Source organism: Camelus ferus, chromosome 4, assembly GCF_009834535.1.
Source record: "Camelus ferus isolate YT-003-E chromosome 4, BCGSAC_Cfer_1.0, whole genome shotgun sequence".
Taxonomy (NCBI): Eukaryota; Metazoa; Chordata; class Mammalia; order Artiodactyla; family Camelidae; genus Camelus; species Camelus ferus.
The window spans coordinates 21,402,792-21,418,181 of record NC_045699.1 but is presented as its reverse complement, the minus strand read 5'-3'; the positions used below and the strand labels follow the sequence as shown (position 1 = coordinate 21,418,181).

At 44.3% G+C, this 15,390-nt stretch overlaps 1 protein-coding gene across 15 annotated transcripts in view; it reads left to right on the top strand.

The window, feature by feature from the left end:
• Positions 1 to 15,390, top strand: part of CCDC171 (coiled-coil domain containing 171) — a 488,107-nt gene that overhangs the window by 389,484 nt on the left and 83,233 nt on the right. For all 15 annotated transcript variants that reach the window (XM_032477676.1, XM_032477674.1, XM_032477673.1 and 12 more), the window contains 2 exons: positions 5,330 to 5,399; positions 6,464 to 6,567. The gene's annotated coding sequence lies outside the window, so the exon portion shown is untranslated. The remainder of the gene's footprint in view (positions 1 to 5,329; positions 5,400 to 6,463; positions 6,568 to 15,390) is intronic.

Here is a 15,390-nt window from a genome sequence, read left to right as displayed (position 1 = left end):
ACAGTGTGGGGGGGACCTCGCTCCACCTCCTCTGTTCCCCAGCAGGGACTCCCCAGAGAGGAGAGTGGAAAACACCGCCTTGCATGAATAATATGCCTTCTCCTTTGCTCTTTTGAAGAGCTCAGAGCACCCAGCAGACGGGATACTCTTCACCTCAACCACTCCCTGAGGCTAAATCAGGTTTTGATCCACTCCCCCTCAACAACTCCCCCTCCCTTTTTTTTTTAATAGATGAGGAAATGACAGCCCAGAGCAATTGGTCTCTGGGAGTGGGCTGTGTTGGGGTAACAGGAAGGAGGCAGGGAAGAGCTGATTCAGTAAGAGTCCTTTATGCAGACAGATAATCTCTTGGCTAACCCCTTGCTCAATCAGCATAGGCACATGAAAGAGACCACAACTATTTAAAAAGTTCTGGTCTGTATAATACCTTGTCCCAGAAGCTGGTCAGCCTATAGGTTGTTTGGTTTATTTTAACTAGCAGGAGGCTCTCTTCTGAGAGGATGCTTCTAGGTCATGTAGAAATGTATTTGCAACTCCACGTAAGTAACTAAAGACCATAGAAGGAGGACTGGATCTTTCAAACTGCAGTCCTGCTGAGCTCAGGAAATGAAGGCAAAAATTCCCAGTCAGATGTCATCTGAGAGATGGGGTCCCAGAATTTTGTGCCAAATGGATGGAACCAGAAGAGAGATCCAGGAGTTTCTATGTGGTAGAGCCATCCTTGGGTGGTGATGACTAGTCTCTAATCCTCTTTGGCCTTTATCATTGGCAAACTCTTGCTAACATTTCTAGCTGCCTTTAGTCTTCCCTTCACCATACTACAGCAAGAATGATCTACTACAAAACCAAAATTTGGTCATGCCATTCCTTCACTTAAAACATTCAGTGGCTTCCTATAGTCTTCAAAATAAAATTCAAACTCCTTAGCATAGGATGAAAGACCCTCTCCATCCCACCAGATGCATGAAACTGCCTATTGTTTTTTATACTCTGAGCTCATTAATTCACTCATTTTAGATATTGACTGTCATTAATGGAGGGGTTCATATTTTCCAGCTGGTTCACCAGGCACTAGGAACATGCCACACATGGTGGCACCTAGGGCATGATCTGATGAAGACTCGCTGGAATCCGCCTCTAGCCTTAGAACTTACTTCTCTCTCTGCCTATAACTTCCTCTTCTACCAGCTAGCTTTACTGCTCCATGAATTTTCTCCTTCATATCTCCCAAATGCCACTTTTGATTTTCTAATAGCACATGGTGCTGTAACTCATTATTCATCTGTTTTCCCCGTCTGTATATGAGGTTTTTGAGGACAAGGAACTTTGTCTTGTTCATAGCACCCAGCCCAGGGCCCAGCTCACGGTGGATGACTCTTGTGGTCATGGTTCCACAGCTACATTAACTTTGGCCAATGCAGGGGCTGGTGGTGGTGGTGGCTTCAGAAGAGAAATCTCTCAACACACTGTCCCTTGTTTTCTCCTTGGTGTCATATCAAGAAGTGTTGGCCTGGAACTGCTGTAGTCATCTTGCTGTCCAAGTGGAACTAGCTTCAGAAAGAAGCCAGAAATGAGGACAGCAGGGCACAGAGTTGAGAGTAACCTCAGCCTAGGATCCTCCTACTTCTGAACTTGAAGTTACGTGAATAGCAAATTTCTCTGGTTTAAGCCATCTGATTCAAGATCTTTCCTTCCCTTTCCTTCTCTTTCTTTTGCTTCTCCTTTTTCTTTTCCCTCCTTCTTCTCATCTCCCCCCTCCTTGTTCTTTTCCACTTATTTATTTATTTTTTTTTTTGCTGCCAAAATCTTCCTAACTGATTTGTACTCAATACCAGTCTTTGGTTGGATTGACATTGTAGGGCCAAGCAACTGAGTCCAATTGACAGCATCTGGAATTAATTGTATTTACGTCTATGTCTTGTCTTCCCTACTAAACTGTAAGTTCGTCTGGGGAAGGAAATCATTTTGTCCCAAATTGTCCTATTATTTTCCTCTCCCAAGTGTCTACCTAATGCCTATTACATAATAAGGAGTTCCAAAAATGTCGAATTGAAGTGAAGTGAATTGATGTCTTCAACTGCTTTTTTTCTTAACCCTCAATTTGTCACTTATCTTTATACCACATAATTTAATGTTTTATGCTCTACTGCGGTTCTCACATTGCTTCCCATTGAAAGTCTTGCCCTCCCCAAGAAGATGTGAAGATTCTGGAGAACAGCATCTGAGTCCCATCTCATGTTTCTTTGGTATCTCATATGGTCCTCAACATTTGTAGGACTCATAGAGGCATCTAATAACTCCCTGATGGACTAGCCCCCTGAACCCTTGCACAACATTACTTCCTACGAGAGTTCATCATTATGCACTCTTCCATGTTTGTCTCAGTTCCTTGATGGCAAAGTTCTCACCTTCTTCCTCTTTGCCCTATACCCTATAGGCATAGAGTTGTCATCAATGAAGCCTTTGTGACTAATGGGAATATTAAAGTATTGTCTTCTCACAGATCACAATTCCACAAGGAGATTTTGGTGAACTTCGGTCTCTCAAGGGCTAGTGTGGTGGAGGTGGAACTGACGTTTAAAAGTATCTTTTGGCGTAGTGGGCTGTTTTTGGAAATAACAGTACACACTGATATCCTTGTTTAGCCAATGAGACTACTTTGCTATTATCTGTGAGTAGTTATGAAGTCTAGTTTTCTTTTTCAGTCTACCAAACATTTCCATTTTTGAAGTTCTGTTTCTTGGGTATGTCCCTCTGGGTCTCTAAAGAAGCCTGCGGTCGCAGCTACTGTGTGCTGAGAGGGCACTTGGCACCCTCTTTTCTGTCCTGTAGAAGGTCCTCTGACAAGGTGCTCTGGCTGCTTGGGTTTCACACCTTGCCGCATGACTGAGAATCAGAAATACAGCTCAGCAGTTTAAATTATTTACACCGACTCCCAGCAAACAACCAACCAGGGAGAGGTAAATATAGGGACCTATGCATTCCCATTTTTGAGTGCCATTTTAAGCAGAGTTTCTCCTATCTTGGGGATGGATTTTGACTCTGGCTATAACATGATATCTCCTGGAGAAAACACTTTAAAACCTTGAAACTAAAAGAAAGCAGAGATTGAGTAAAAATCAGCAAATTTGTCCTCATTTTTTCCCTCCTTGTTATATATATCTGAGTGGTCTAGCTCTTCCCTCCAAATCTGATGAACAGGTTTTCCTTAAGAAGAATGGTTATGAATTCTTCACCTTACTTAGTTTCCACTCAGGTATGTGAAGATGGTGGTGAATTACGTGTGTGTTTAGGTGTCTACAGCATCCATAGTATGTATGAGGCAACACCAGAGAGTGGGGCTTTTAAGTTGAATCTCCTGTGGCAAGTGCTATATGACCAATGAAAATACCCCAACTTAAGAAAACTTGACATGTGAGACACTGTGCTACATGTCCTCGGGGATAAAAGATGTATAAGACATATTCAGACCCTCCAATATACCATGGACTATAAACAATGAAAAAAGAAAAAAACCCACTTTTTTCAAAATGGAAAATTATAAAAATTTTAAAAGTAATTCACTGCCATAAAAATTAATATAAGTTAGAAATGTATTTAGAGGAGAGGGTGAAATTTCTGCTTCATCTCTAATCCCAGAGATAGACACTGTTAAGAATTCTGTTAAGTCTTTCAGATTTATGTATATAGAAACATGTATTTTTACATAGTGGGATTATATTATACATACTGTTCTTTAACCTCTGTCAGTACGTATAGTTATCAGATCTTTGTTTTATTTCTCACTAGCTGTGTTCTCTTCCATTGTTTGTGTCTATCATAATGTCTCTTCTTGACAGTTGGACTCAGTTCTCTGAGTTTTTCTTTAACTGAAGTATAGTTGATTTGCAGTATATTAGTTTTAGGTGTACAACATAGTGATTCAATATATTTATAGATTATACTCAATTTAAAGTTATTATAAAATAATGGCTATATTTCTCTGTGCTGTTTAATAGATCCTTGTTGCTCTCTCTGAGATTTTCTACTCCATTAGAAACAATGTTGTGAACACCCTTGTTCACTTATTTTTCTGCACTTTTTAAGCCAACTTCTTGGGAAGATCAGGGAAGATTTCAGAGAAATGGTGGAATTTTAGTAGAGCCTGGAGGAGGGAATGGCATGGGCAAGGTTGGAAACCACAAGGTGTACTCGGGGGCATGTGGATAGACCTTTTGGGTGAAGTGTAGATTTTGTGGTCTCCATCTTGGGCAACTGACTCACAATAAAAAGCTAAGATGAAGGCTGAGTTTGCAAGAGAATAAAAGTTCTGGCGGTTTAGGCATTTTCAGTTTGCAGCGATGCCTTGATACCTAAAAAGAAATATCCCACATCTGTCTGGGAATGGAAGGTGTCGGCTGGATGGGGACTACCAGAGAGGAGAAGGCATCAGAGTTCCAGGAAACACTGAGAAAGCTATGACACACAAAAGAGATGTCATGAAAGATGATTGAGCAGGGCTGGTGACTGGATGTGAAGGTGGTCAGGAGGCACAGCTTCTTTATCTAAAAAATGGGGACAACAATTCCTGTACCTCAGGGTTAGGATAAGCACTCAGCGAAAGAACAGGCAAACTTTCCATAAGTAACAGTTACTACTGTAATATCACTTCTTTTGGTTATGAACTTTCTCTGTAGTCCCCCCCAAAATGGTCATCCCAACAGGACTCTAAGGAGTTGTTCGTTTATGGAATGAAGAGGGTGGATTACAATGACCTTTTCAGAGAGCAACTGTGAAGTCACCGAAGGGGGTTGGCTATGTTTTCTCAGTGATTCAGTGGAAACTTGAGTTACCTCCAAAGATGTGAATCTGGTCTAAATATTTCAAGGCACTTTCACATCTGTGGTTACTGAGTTAAATTTTCCCTTTTATCTATTTCAACACACATTCCCCCACCCCTCACCCAATTACAGAGACTTGTTTTTGCTTTTAGAGCAGAAAGGAAGGATGGGAAGACACACTCCAAATATTTAGTTAGTTTCAAAAGTATGTGTTATTCAAAGCACCTTCAAGTACTAGGTTTCCTGAAATAAGAAACTCTATCATCTTGCTCTGCTGTGTTCCCTTTGGCAGGAACAATAACTATCTACTTCAAGTGCAAAACACTCAGCTCTTTGCAGGAAAAGAATAACAGCCTGAGAGCTGGGAGATGAAAATTCCAGGCTCAGCCCTCCCCCTCTAGGTGGGGTGACTTCTGCGGGCCTCAGACTTCTAATCAGTAAAATGGGAGGGCTGAATGTGGAGTCTTTATTTTCCTTGTCGGTAAGATCTCACAACCTCTTGTTCACAGAGCACTAGTGATGCTGATGGGACAGTGGCATGAGGCTCGTTTTGTGGATCTGGAAACAGAAAGCCAAAAGGTGAGTGACTTGGCTAAACCGAACCTGATTTCCCTCCTCAGAGATGAGACCGAAGCCAATGTCTGCTAGCTGATTTCTAGCAGGGAACACTATTGTTTGTACGATTCTGAGTTTGGTTGGGACGGAGACTTCTAGAAGGTCAGGTGTCTGCTTCCTTCATGTGGACAACCACCTCCCACCCCTTGGCAGCTCCTGCTATTTTTTCCCTTCCCACTCCCTCTTCTCACTTTTGTTCCAGCCACAGTAAACTACTCTGAGTCCCCTTATGGCCCCACTCCCTCTCACCTGCTGGTCTTTTTCATAAACTAGGTGTGTTCTTTTGGCTTGGAAAACTCTTTCCCCCATAAACCCTTTTCCCTAGTTAACTCCTGTCCTCTTTCAGGCTTTCATTCTGTTGTTGCCTCTTTCAGAGGCAAACCCTCCCTCCAAGCTGTGTTAGAGACAATTTAACTGAATTTTTCTAATTGTTGTGATGATAGTATTTACCGCCCCACATGATCAGTGCCTGTTAACTCATGAGACAGATGAAAAATGTACTTGATGGTTGTCCCAGAGGCTTAAACCAGATAAAAGCTTTTCTTTCATGTAACAAGAAATTTAGAGATAGGCTGTCCAGAGTTGATGTGGTAGCTTTATGCTCAGCAGGGACCCAGGTCCTTAAAGCTTTTTGTCCCAATATCCTTAGTGTTGCCTCATGGTTCCAAGATGGTTGTTGGAATGCCAGCCATCACATCCATGAAAGGGGCAGGAACCAAAGGGAATGTCTCCCAGATGAGTCAGTCCCCTTCATGAAACTTTCCCATAAGTTCTACCAAAAGACATCTACTTGCCTATCCTTAGCTGGTAAATGTAGTTTCTTAGCATCCATAAAAATGCTGGATGCCTTGGGTAAGGTAGAAGGAGAGAGGAGCTGTGTGATAGGCATTCAGCATCTCTGTCATCTAAGCTACTCAAGATGTTGTAGGCAATCCAGTCTGTCAGAAGATAAATATGGAAATACAAGTTTGCAAATGTTTATAGCAACTTGACATTGACACAACATGCTATCTATCCACAATGGATAGGCAAGAAAGCAATAACAACTGGTCCTCTACCACGGAATTTGAGAAGCCCTGCCTGCCACACATCCTCTGCCTTCCCCGGGAGACTGCCAGCATCATGAGGGCAGGTAAGCTTTGCTCTCTTATACTCACGGGTCCTGCTATAACGCCTAATGAAGAGGCGCTTCGTGAACCTGAGTCAGGATAAGCACTGAACACGTTTGTTACCATCTGGTTCTTACTCCACTCTAAAGTGTCCAAATCTCTCTCCTCTCCTGTGTCCCTTCATGATCTCCTTTTCTTGCTTTCCCTTGCCCTGCTGTCCTCATCTCCCAGATCCCTCTTTCTCTCCCAGCCCTTGAATGTATCGTCTTCCCAAGCTGAGCCCTGAGCCCTCTTCTCTTTCCATACCTTCTCCCTCTGGGCTGGCCAACTTCAGCAGCTTCAGTGCTCCTGTAGAAAGACCCCCAGGTTCTGGCCCCAGGATGAACTCTTGGCCCCTGGTATCTTCCAGTTGCTTGTTGGAGTGGATCCAAAACTGATGTCTCTCTTCTCCAAAGTCAGGCTGACTTCCTAACTCTTTCCCCAGAAACCAGTGGGATTCAACAGAGAGCCAGGAGGGGCCAAGCCTCGCTCATGGGCAAATCTGAATAGTTGGGGGAAATAGGGTATGCTTCTACATGGTGCTCCTGTGAGCAGAGGAGGCTCCCTACCCTTAGACCAGGCCAAGAGGGGCCCCTATTGTAGGGCTCCGGGTGGTGGACAAGGCCGGGCTTGTGGAACTGGGATGTTTTTGTATTGGGGAAGGAGGTGCTATTAAAAATACTTCCTCCCTCAAGGATGAACCTTCATCACTCTGAGCAATTGCTCTTCTCTAATTAAGTGCAAGGCCCACCCACTGTGAGCTCACTCCCCAGGTCTCTGCAGGACTGCCCTGGCCTTCTCAGCTTGCTTTTCACAATCAATAGCTCCAGAAAAGGCAGCTTTATTCACTGAAATCACAGATCAATGAGACAAGATTTGCATATGAGCTTAGTATATAAATCCTGGGGTGAGGTAATAATTTTTTCCCCAGCTGTCTCCTGATTTTCCCTCCCTCTCTGTTTCCTCAGTTCATCCTCCCTTCTGTTCTTTTGTCCTTCTTTTCACCGATAACATCCTTTCCTTAGAGACTCCTCCTTTCCCCACCCCCTGTAACCCCAGAGGGGAACACACCTCTCCTCTGTGCCCTGCTCCCCATGCCTTATGTGGTGATTATCTGTGAATTTGCCTCCCTCCAGCCAAGCCTGGGTTCTGTAAGCAACTTAAGAGCAGAGATGGTGTTTCCCTCTGGGTCTCCAGAGTGAGCTGGGCATGCAGGGGTGGAGGCTCCCTCATGGCGTATGCTCACCACTGCTTATTGAACCCATGAATCTTTGACAACCTCCTCTGCTCCTGTCTCTTCTTTCCTCCTCTCTCTCCTAGCCTACTCTCCTTTCATTCATCTTCCTTACATGGAAGACTCCTACAGGTACCTTGGAAAGGAGAGCTAGTGTATATCACCACAGCTGGGACTTCCATATTCCGGAGGCCAGGGGGCCACTTAGGGCACTCAGGAATCTTTTTCTCTCATGGTAATATGACCTGCTAATCATGTTCCCCAGTATTCTCCCTCACTCCCAGGGGACTTGAAAGGCATGAGAAATATTGGTGCTATTCTCTTGATTGAAGGCTTTGAAAGCTTCTTTTGAAGGTAGAGTCACCATTTGACTAAAATGGTGTGGAGGAAACTCCAAGAACCTGGCTGTGGTGGGTCTTTTTAGGACATGGAGCCCAAAGGCTTCTTTGGTTCTGTTCTCTGTCTATACTGAAAATTTGTAAGGCTTGCACTGTTTCAAAACAGATACAGCTTTTGGTTTTGTTTTTGGCAGCTCTGTCATGTTTCCAACTGTTATAACTTTCTTTTACTTTCTCTGGGCTATTGAAAAATAGCATTGGCATATTTGGCGGGGGGGGGGGGGTCTTCTTTCCAATGCGACACTTATGTTTAGAAATAGGTAATAATCTTTTAAATAAAAAATTGGCATGGATAACTGCCAAGGCAACTTCCTACATCATTAGAGATGGGTTGAGATTAGAAAGGAACCTTGGGTCCCATCTTGCATACCGGCTGGTTGAGGTCAGAGGCTCTGGGGCTTTGTCCTTGTGACTTACAATAGTAGCTGCTGACATTCCTGTAGCATGTTATAATGTGCCTCTGTGCAGAATCGTATGTGAGTCTTGCATCAATGCCCAGGAGAAGGTCAGTTGCTGTAATCAGGTAGGTGAGCTGAGGGTCTGGATGTTATGTAACTTGACCACAGTTCCAGAGCCAGGAGGCACCACCTAAGGCTCAAACCGACCTTCTGGTGCTAAATTCTTTGCTTTTCCCACTGAGCCACATGGTCCAGGTGTGAGCAGTGCTCCGGAGTGATAGCATCATGGGAGGGGGCTTGGCTGCCTGTGACCTAGCTGACACTGTAGGAATCGTCCCCTGATGAAGACCGCTTTTCCTGGGGAAGAAAGTCCACTCTTTGGTGAAGAAAGTGAAAATGGCTGAGCTTCCCCACGCCAGCTTCCAAAAAACGCTACCAGGGCCCGCGGAGAGAACCACTTTGTAATCGGCCCAGTCGCTCATCTTCCTGCGCATGCGTACTCTTCCGCGGGGCATCGCAGCGTGGCCCTCCTCTTTCCGGCCCTCTGGCCATCCCTAAGCCCATTAATATCCGTTGTCGTGGTGAAAAGTATTGTGCAGTTACTCTCCTGTCCCAACCTCTGCTGAAAAAGAATCTGGTTAATTAACATTGATTACAGTCCACCAACTGCAAGTAAAAATTGATTGCTGGGGTCCCTAATTTGAATGCACTTCTCTCTCCTTATCTCTTGTGAGAAAGAAAGAGGCAGAGAGGGTAAGAGAAGCAGTGAGAGAATAGAGGGTATTTTTAAGCAGTCCAATTTCTGGGGTCCCTGGTGGGGTACATTCATGGTGTGCTGGTCCTTGGATCTTTCCCACTCTCCTTCAGCGTGGCCATTTTTCAGCGTGACGTCTAATTGCCACAAATCGTCACTGTGCCCATTTGGGCCTTGTTCACAGCTCCCTACTTTATTGAGAGAGGAGAGATGGTATTGATTCTGGATGGCCGGGGAGAACGCCAGAGAATATTAGTAAGGAGCGGAGAGAACACAGTACATAAACTTTTATGACATGATGTCAAGCTGGATTGTGAAGACATAAATGAAAAGGACAACACAGTCTGTAATTACCACTCGCGCCCGTCTTCCATCTGCTGAGGAAGGCGGCCTGGGCTGACCAGGGCAAATTGCAGAGGGGGATGAATTGTCTAGCTCACAGGAATGGTGGCCTTTAGTGGTCGCTCTTCACTGTTGAGGATTATGTGGAATGTAAAACAAGCCCTTGTTGTTGTTTTGTGTGGCAGTGTGGTCCTGAGGAAAGCATGAGGATTCTAGTGTCAGGTCTGTCACTTACTGCTGGTCACTTAACCTCTCTGAGCCCCAGTTCCCTTCCAGGTAAAACAGAGGTAATCATAACTCCTTTGCAGGGACGGTGTAAGGATTAAATGAGGTAGTGCATGCAAGCATCTCGCATGGTACCTGGAAAATAATGGACTCTCAGCAGATAGTAGCTGTAGTCATTGTTATTCACTTTTTTGGTTCAATAGCTATTTATGGAGTGTTTACTCTGGGCCAGCACTGTATTAGATGCCAGGGGTAGAAGGGTGCTCCAGCCTCATGGGCCTCACAGCTCTGAGAGTGAGACAGTCATCAATCAATTACTGACCCAAATAAATATGAAGATCCTCTTGTATTAGGAGCTGATGCTATACGAGGGGATGTCTGTTCCTGCTTTTCAACAATCACATTTATTTGTTTATTATCTGTCTCACTCATTGAGGATAGGGACTTGTTCCGTTCAATTCACTGCTCTGTCTCTGCTGCCCCCAAGAATGAATGACACAGAGTGGGTACTCAGTAAATATTGACTAAATGAATGAATAGCTTATATACCCAGGATATGGAGCAAGAATTAGTGCCTGACTTTTAAGAGCTTATAGTGGAATGAAATACAGAAGAAATACATAACATTTAAGACTCAATGGAATCATTATCAAATTTAGCTACAAAATCACAATTGAACTTATACCTTGAAAACTCTCTTTACCTGGACGCTGGCAATCACACACCAGTGTGGGCCTGAATGTCATCCTGTAGGCCCTTAGTGGCAAGTAAGGAAAGACGGTAGAAAGACAGATAACTGGTTGTCCCTTCTGAGTTTAGTGGCTGGGTTCCCACAGTGTGAGTGGGTAGTTGCGTCAGGCTAACTTATTTAGGAAACAGTGCTCGATCTCAGCAGTGAGGTCAGCAGAGGGACTAGGTTCCACCAAGTATTCAGGACACAGACTCTGCTTGTTAGACCATGGATGCTCCACTGACCTCGGAGCCTCCACAACCAGCTGGCAGGTGAGGGGAAAGAGACCTAGAATATCAGGAGGGATGGTCAGTCCTTACTGCATCAGCCTGGAGGTTGCCATGGAGCTGTGGTTCATGTTGCATTGGCAAGACAAGTCACATGGCCTCAGCTCACTGTGGGGCAACTGAGGAGTGCAGACAGGTGGTGTGTCTGAGAGGAGGAGGTGTAGAGAAGTGATGTGTCCAAGAGGAGGAGTTGGTGGGCACCGTGTGTCTCTACCATAGTGAGTTCAGCCAACATTTATGGAGACCATGTTGTGTGCCAAATACCAGGATCCAACATGGCCAGACCTCAGAGCCCTCCAAGAGGATGCCAAGTGATGGGCAAAATGTGGAGATAAATCATGAAAGGCAGATCCTAACAAGGGCTATAGTAGAGGGACAGCGAGCACAATGGGAGTATAGAGGAAGTAAGGATTAATTCCACACAGACTGGGGACAGTTTCAATGGGAATAGCCAACTGGAAAGGAGGATAAGACTTTACCCCATGGTGTGGTGGAGATGACTAACTGAACACTGAAGTCTTGTGTTCCCCTTCCGTGGTACATACTGGTGGCTGATAAGCAGCTGTCCAGTTGGGGTCCATTTCACAGCTTTCCTGCTGAGGCCAGTGACTAGTTCTCAACAGTGATGCTTTAGAAAAAGGTGTTCTTTCTCTGTCCTCTCATTCTCCATCCATTGGTCAAATATTGATGCTCACGGTTACCTTGTAAGCCTTATTTGGGAATGGCAGGGCTTTCTGTAGCCTGGTATCTAAATGACTGTGTGTAACAACCTCCCTCCAACACCCTGCTGATATGGAACTACCTTGGACACTATGTGAATGAGAAGGAAACATTACTGAGTTTAAGGTGTTATACATTTTGGGTACAACCTCTCTGGAAAACAGTTTGATCGTTTCTTTTCTTTCTTTCTTCTTCTTTTTTTTTTTAATTTTATATGTTTTTTCTTTTTCTTTTTTTTTTTACAGTTTTTTATTGAGTTATAGTCATTTTACAATGTTGTGTCAAATTCCAGTGTAGAGCACAATTTTTCAGTTATACATGAACATACACATAATCATTGTCATATTTTTTTTCACCGTGAGCTACCACAAGATCTTGTATATATTTCCCTGTGCTGTACAGTATAATCTTGTTTGTCTATTCTACATATGCCTGTCAGTATCTACAAATTTTGGAATCCCAGCCTGTAGTTTGATCATTTCTTAAAACTTAAAAATGCACCAATCCTGTGTTCTGGCAATTCCACTCCTAAATATTTACCGAAGAGAAATGAAAACGTATGTCCAGAAAAAGACTTATGCTAGAGTGTTCATAACAACTTTATTCATAATAGCAAACGATCCAGGTATCCATCAGCAGGTGAATGGATAAAAAAAAATTCCATCATTGTGGAATATTCTCACTATGGAATACTCTTTGGCGGTAACTAATACATAAAGAATGAATTACCAATACATGTGACAACATGTGTAAGTATCAAAAACATTATGTTATGTGGAAAAAGCCAGACACGAAAGAGTACATGCTGTGTGATTCCTCTGTATAAAGTTCAAAGCAGGCAAACTAATCTATGGTGACAGAAATCAGGATAGTGGTTGCCTCTGGGGGAGAGAATTGACTAGGATGGGACATGAGGGAACTTTCTGAGATATGGAAATACTGAGGGAGTGGTTACACAGTTACGTGCATTTATCCAAACTCATCAGATGGTACCCTGAAAACCTATGCATTTCACTGCATATACATTTTTACTTTAATGTTAACTAAGCAAAAAAGAATGTGTTCCAGCAAAACGTATGGATAATTTTGATTAGAGCATGGGATTCTAGAAGGGGGAACAGGGGTAGAATACAGTAGCCTATAAGGCTGGTATAGAGTTTGGGGCATTTAGTGGCAAAAGGATTGAGCTTTATTACCTAAACGATGAGACGACACCCAGGGGGAGAAACGAGTTCGTGTGCAAGTTTTTGGAAGGTAAATGGTGGCAGCCTGGAGGAGGGACAGTAGTAAGATGACTAGTTATGTTAGTGGCTGGGGCCCCAGGGAGTTACACGCAGCCTGGAATTTCCCTGTTGCACGCACACAAAGGCCAGCCCGGGAGACGGCCAGGGATCTAGTAGCTGTGTTGGCCAAAGGTCGAATTGTGAAACAAACAGTTTCTTTCATACCGAGACTATTTTAATCCCTGTGACTCTTTTCGTAAGCTCAGGCCTCATGTTATGATTGGAAGTGATTTCTATTATTAGTTACTATTACTACTCCTGGACTGTTGAATGCCAAGGCTTGGGAGAGGCTGGGCAGGACCTGGAGAAAGAAATGGTCTGTGAAGTTTGCGTTTTCCAGAGCTCAGCAGAGAGGCCCTCAGCCTTGCAGCTTAGTCGCTTTATGCTCCTTCACCCCCTGGGCTGTGTTCTTCAGTTCGCGTCAGAAGCACCAAAAACCTGGCTGTGGTGATGGTGGGACCACTGGGCACAGGCTCAGGGTGAACGGTTAATTGGACCTGCGCTGAGCAGCCCATATGTTTCTCAAAAACCCTTGGAAAGACAATGGCAAAAATGCCTCCACACCACCCCGAGTTGGCATCCAGGTGAACCTCACAGATTTCCTGGGGGCCCAGGAAAAAATGAAAGAACTACCAAGGGAGCTCCAAAAAACTCTTGTTTATTAAGCCAAACATTTCAGAGAGATTTTCTGAGTGTTGACTCAGTGTTGACACTGGGATGTGGAAGTTGAGATGGAAGAGGCTCTCTTCACCTGATCTGTTTCATTCCTATCACCCACTAGCATTTCCATGTCAGTAATTTTCCAAGACAGTCCTGAATTCATGTATTTTGATCCTTTTCAGCCAAGATCATTCATGACTGTCCAACCACATGTGACCTTATTTTAATACCGTTGTCAGATTTTTCTCTTAAACATATCCAGAAATCAGAACAACAAATCCTTTGTTAGTCTCTGAAATCAGGTCTCAGAAGTAATCATTGTAGTTGTAATGTACACAGCAGGTGCTCAGTAAGTGCTTAAACTGTGCCTAACCTCAGTCTCATGGGACTCTCTGGAAGGTAAAGCCAGGCAGCTGCTTCCCAGGGTCCCGGTCATGCTCGCTGAGATGCCCGGGGAGCTCCCATCCAATGTGGACCATGGGTGTTAAGCAATTTCATGGTATGAGTTCCTACCGAATTGTTGCAGTGTTTGCAATCCCATGGTGACAGGGGTCTTTCAGTGGCCGTGGGGGGCCCTTGTTTAGTCTGCCAGCTGTCCTGAATGCACAATACTCATCAGGTTAAGAGTTCTTCAGGGGGTCCTCGCTTTGCCCTGAACAGCAGTAGTTTGGACGCGAGGAATCAATCTTCCTGGAAGCTGCAGATGGTCAGCCTTCCTTCCAGATTTCCCTGGAGGCGGGACTGATGACCAAGGAAAACTGACTTTCTCTGGCTGGAAAGACCTGTTTCCCACTCTGGGCAAACTGTGGACCTCAGAAGCCTCACCACACATGGGCTTTTGTCATGAAGAGTCAGCAAAGCACAGGAAAAAGCTTTGGAGGCAGACACGTCTGATTTCAGTCCTGGCTCTGCCATTTACTGGTGGTGAGACCTAGTCCGTTACCTCCCATCCTCAGTTTCCTCATCAGTAAGTGGAGACAGTAGTGGTGACTATTTTATATTTGTCAGAGTAAGTAGCACTAGGTACCATAACCAGCAACCTTAAATATCAGTGCTGTATCATGAGAAAAGTTAATTTCTCATTTGAGCAGAGTCTAACGTGGATGTTTTTGATAGATGGCTCTCCTGGGTTGCTCCTGTATGAGGAGATGGATTCAGAGATCAGGACTCTTTGCATCGTGCCTGTCTTTCACCTTCTAGGGACATGAAGTCCCATGTTTTCAGCATTGGAGGAAGACAGAGAATACAGACATCCTTAAGAAGATAATTCAGAACAAAAGCTGTCAGTACCTCTGCTCACAAGATGTCCAGAAATACAAGGGACCAGTGAATTCTCTCCCCAAAGTTGGTAGCTTGAAACTGACCATGACAGGAGTATTAATGTCTCAGAAATCGGCAAATACTACAAATCTGGACCAGTTCTCTTGAGACAACAGGCTGTTAAATGTTTCCAAGAATGTCCCTGGTCCCCTCCAGCACTGGGTTAGATGGGCATCCGTGGGGCTGAGCGCTCTCCTCAAACTCTTTGTGTCAGATGATGTTTGAGAAAGAAGTGATTCCATTCATGAGCCTGTGTGGGGGAGCAGGCTCTGGCTGCTATAGAATGGAGAGTGGCCTCCTCCAGGATGCACATTCCGTTTACAGCATCCGGAGGCTGTGTGATTTTTGCTTAGCCACACTATGTCTCAGCGACCAAGTCCAGAGTTCCGGAGTTCTGTCCATGGTGCCTGTGACATCTCACTTTCTCAACACAGATAGGAACATTTGGGAAGGTCA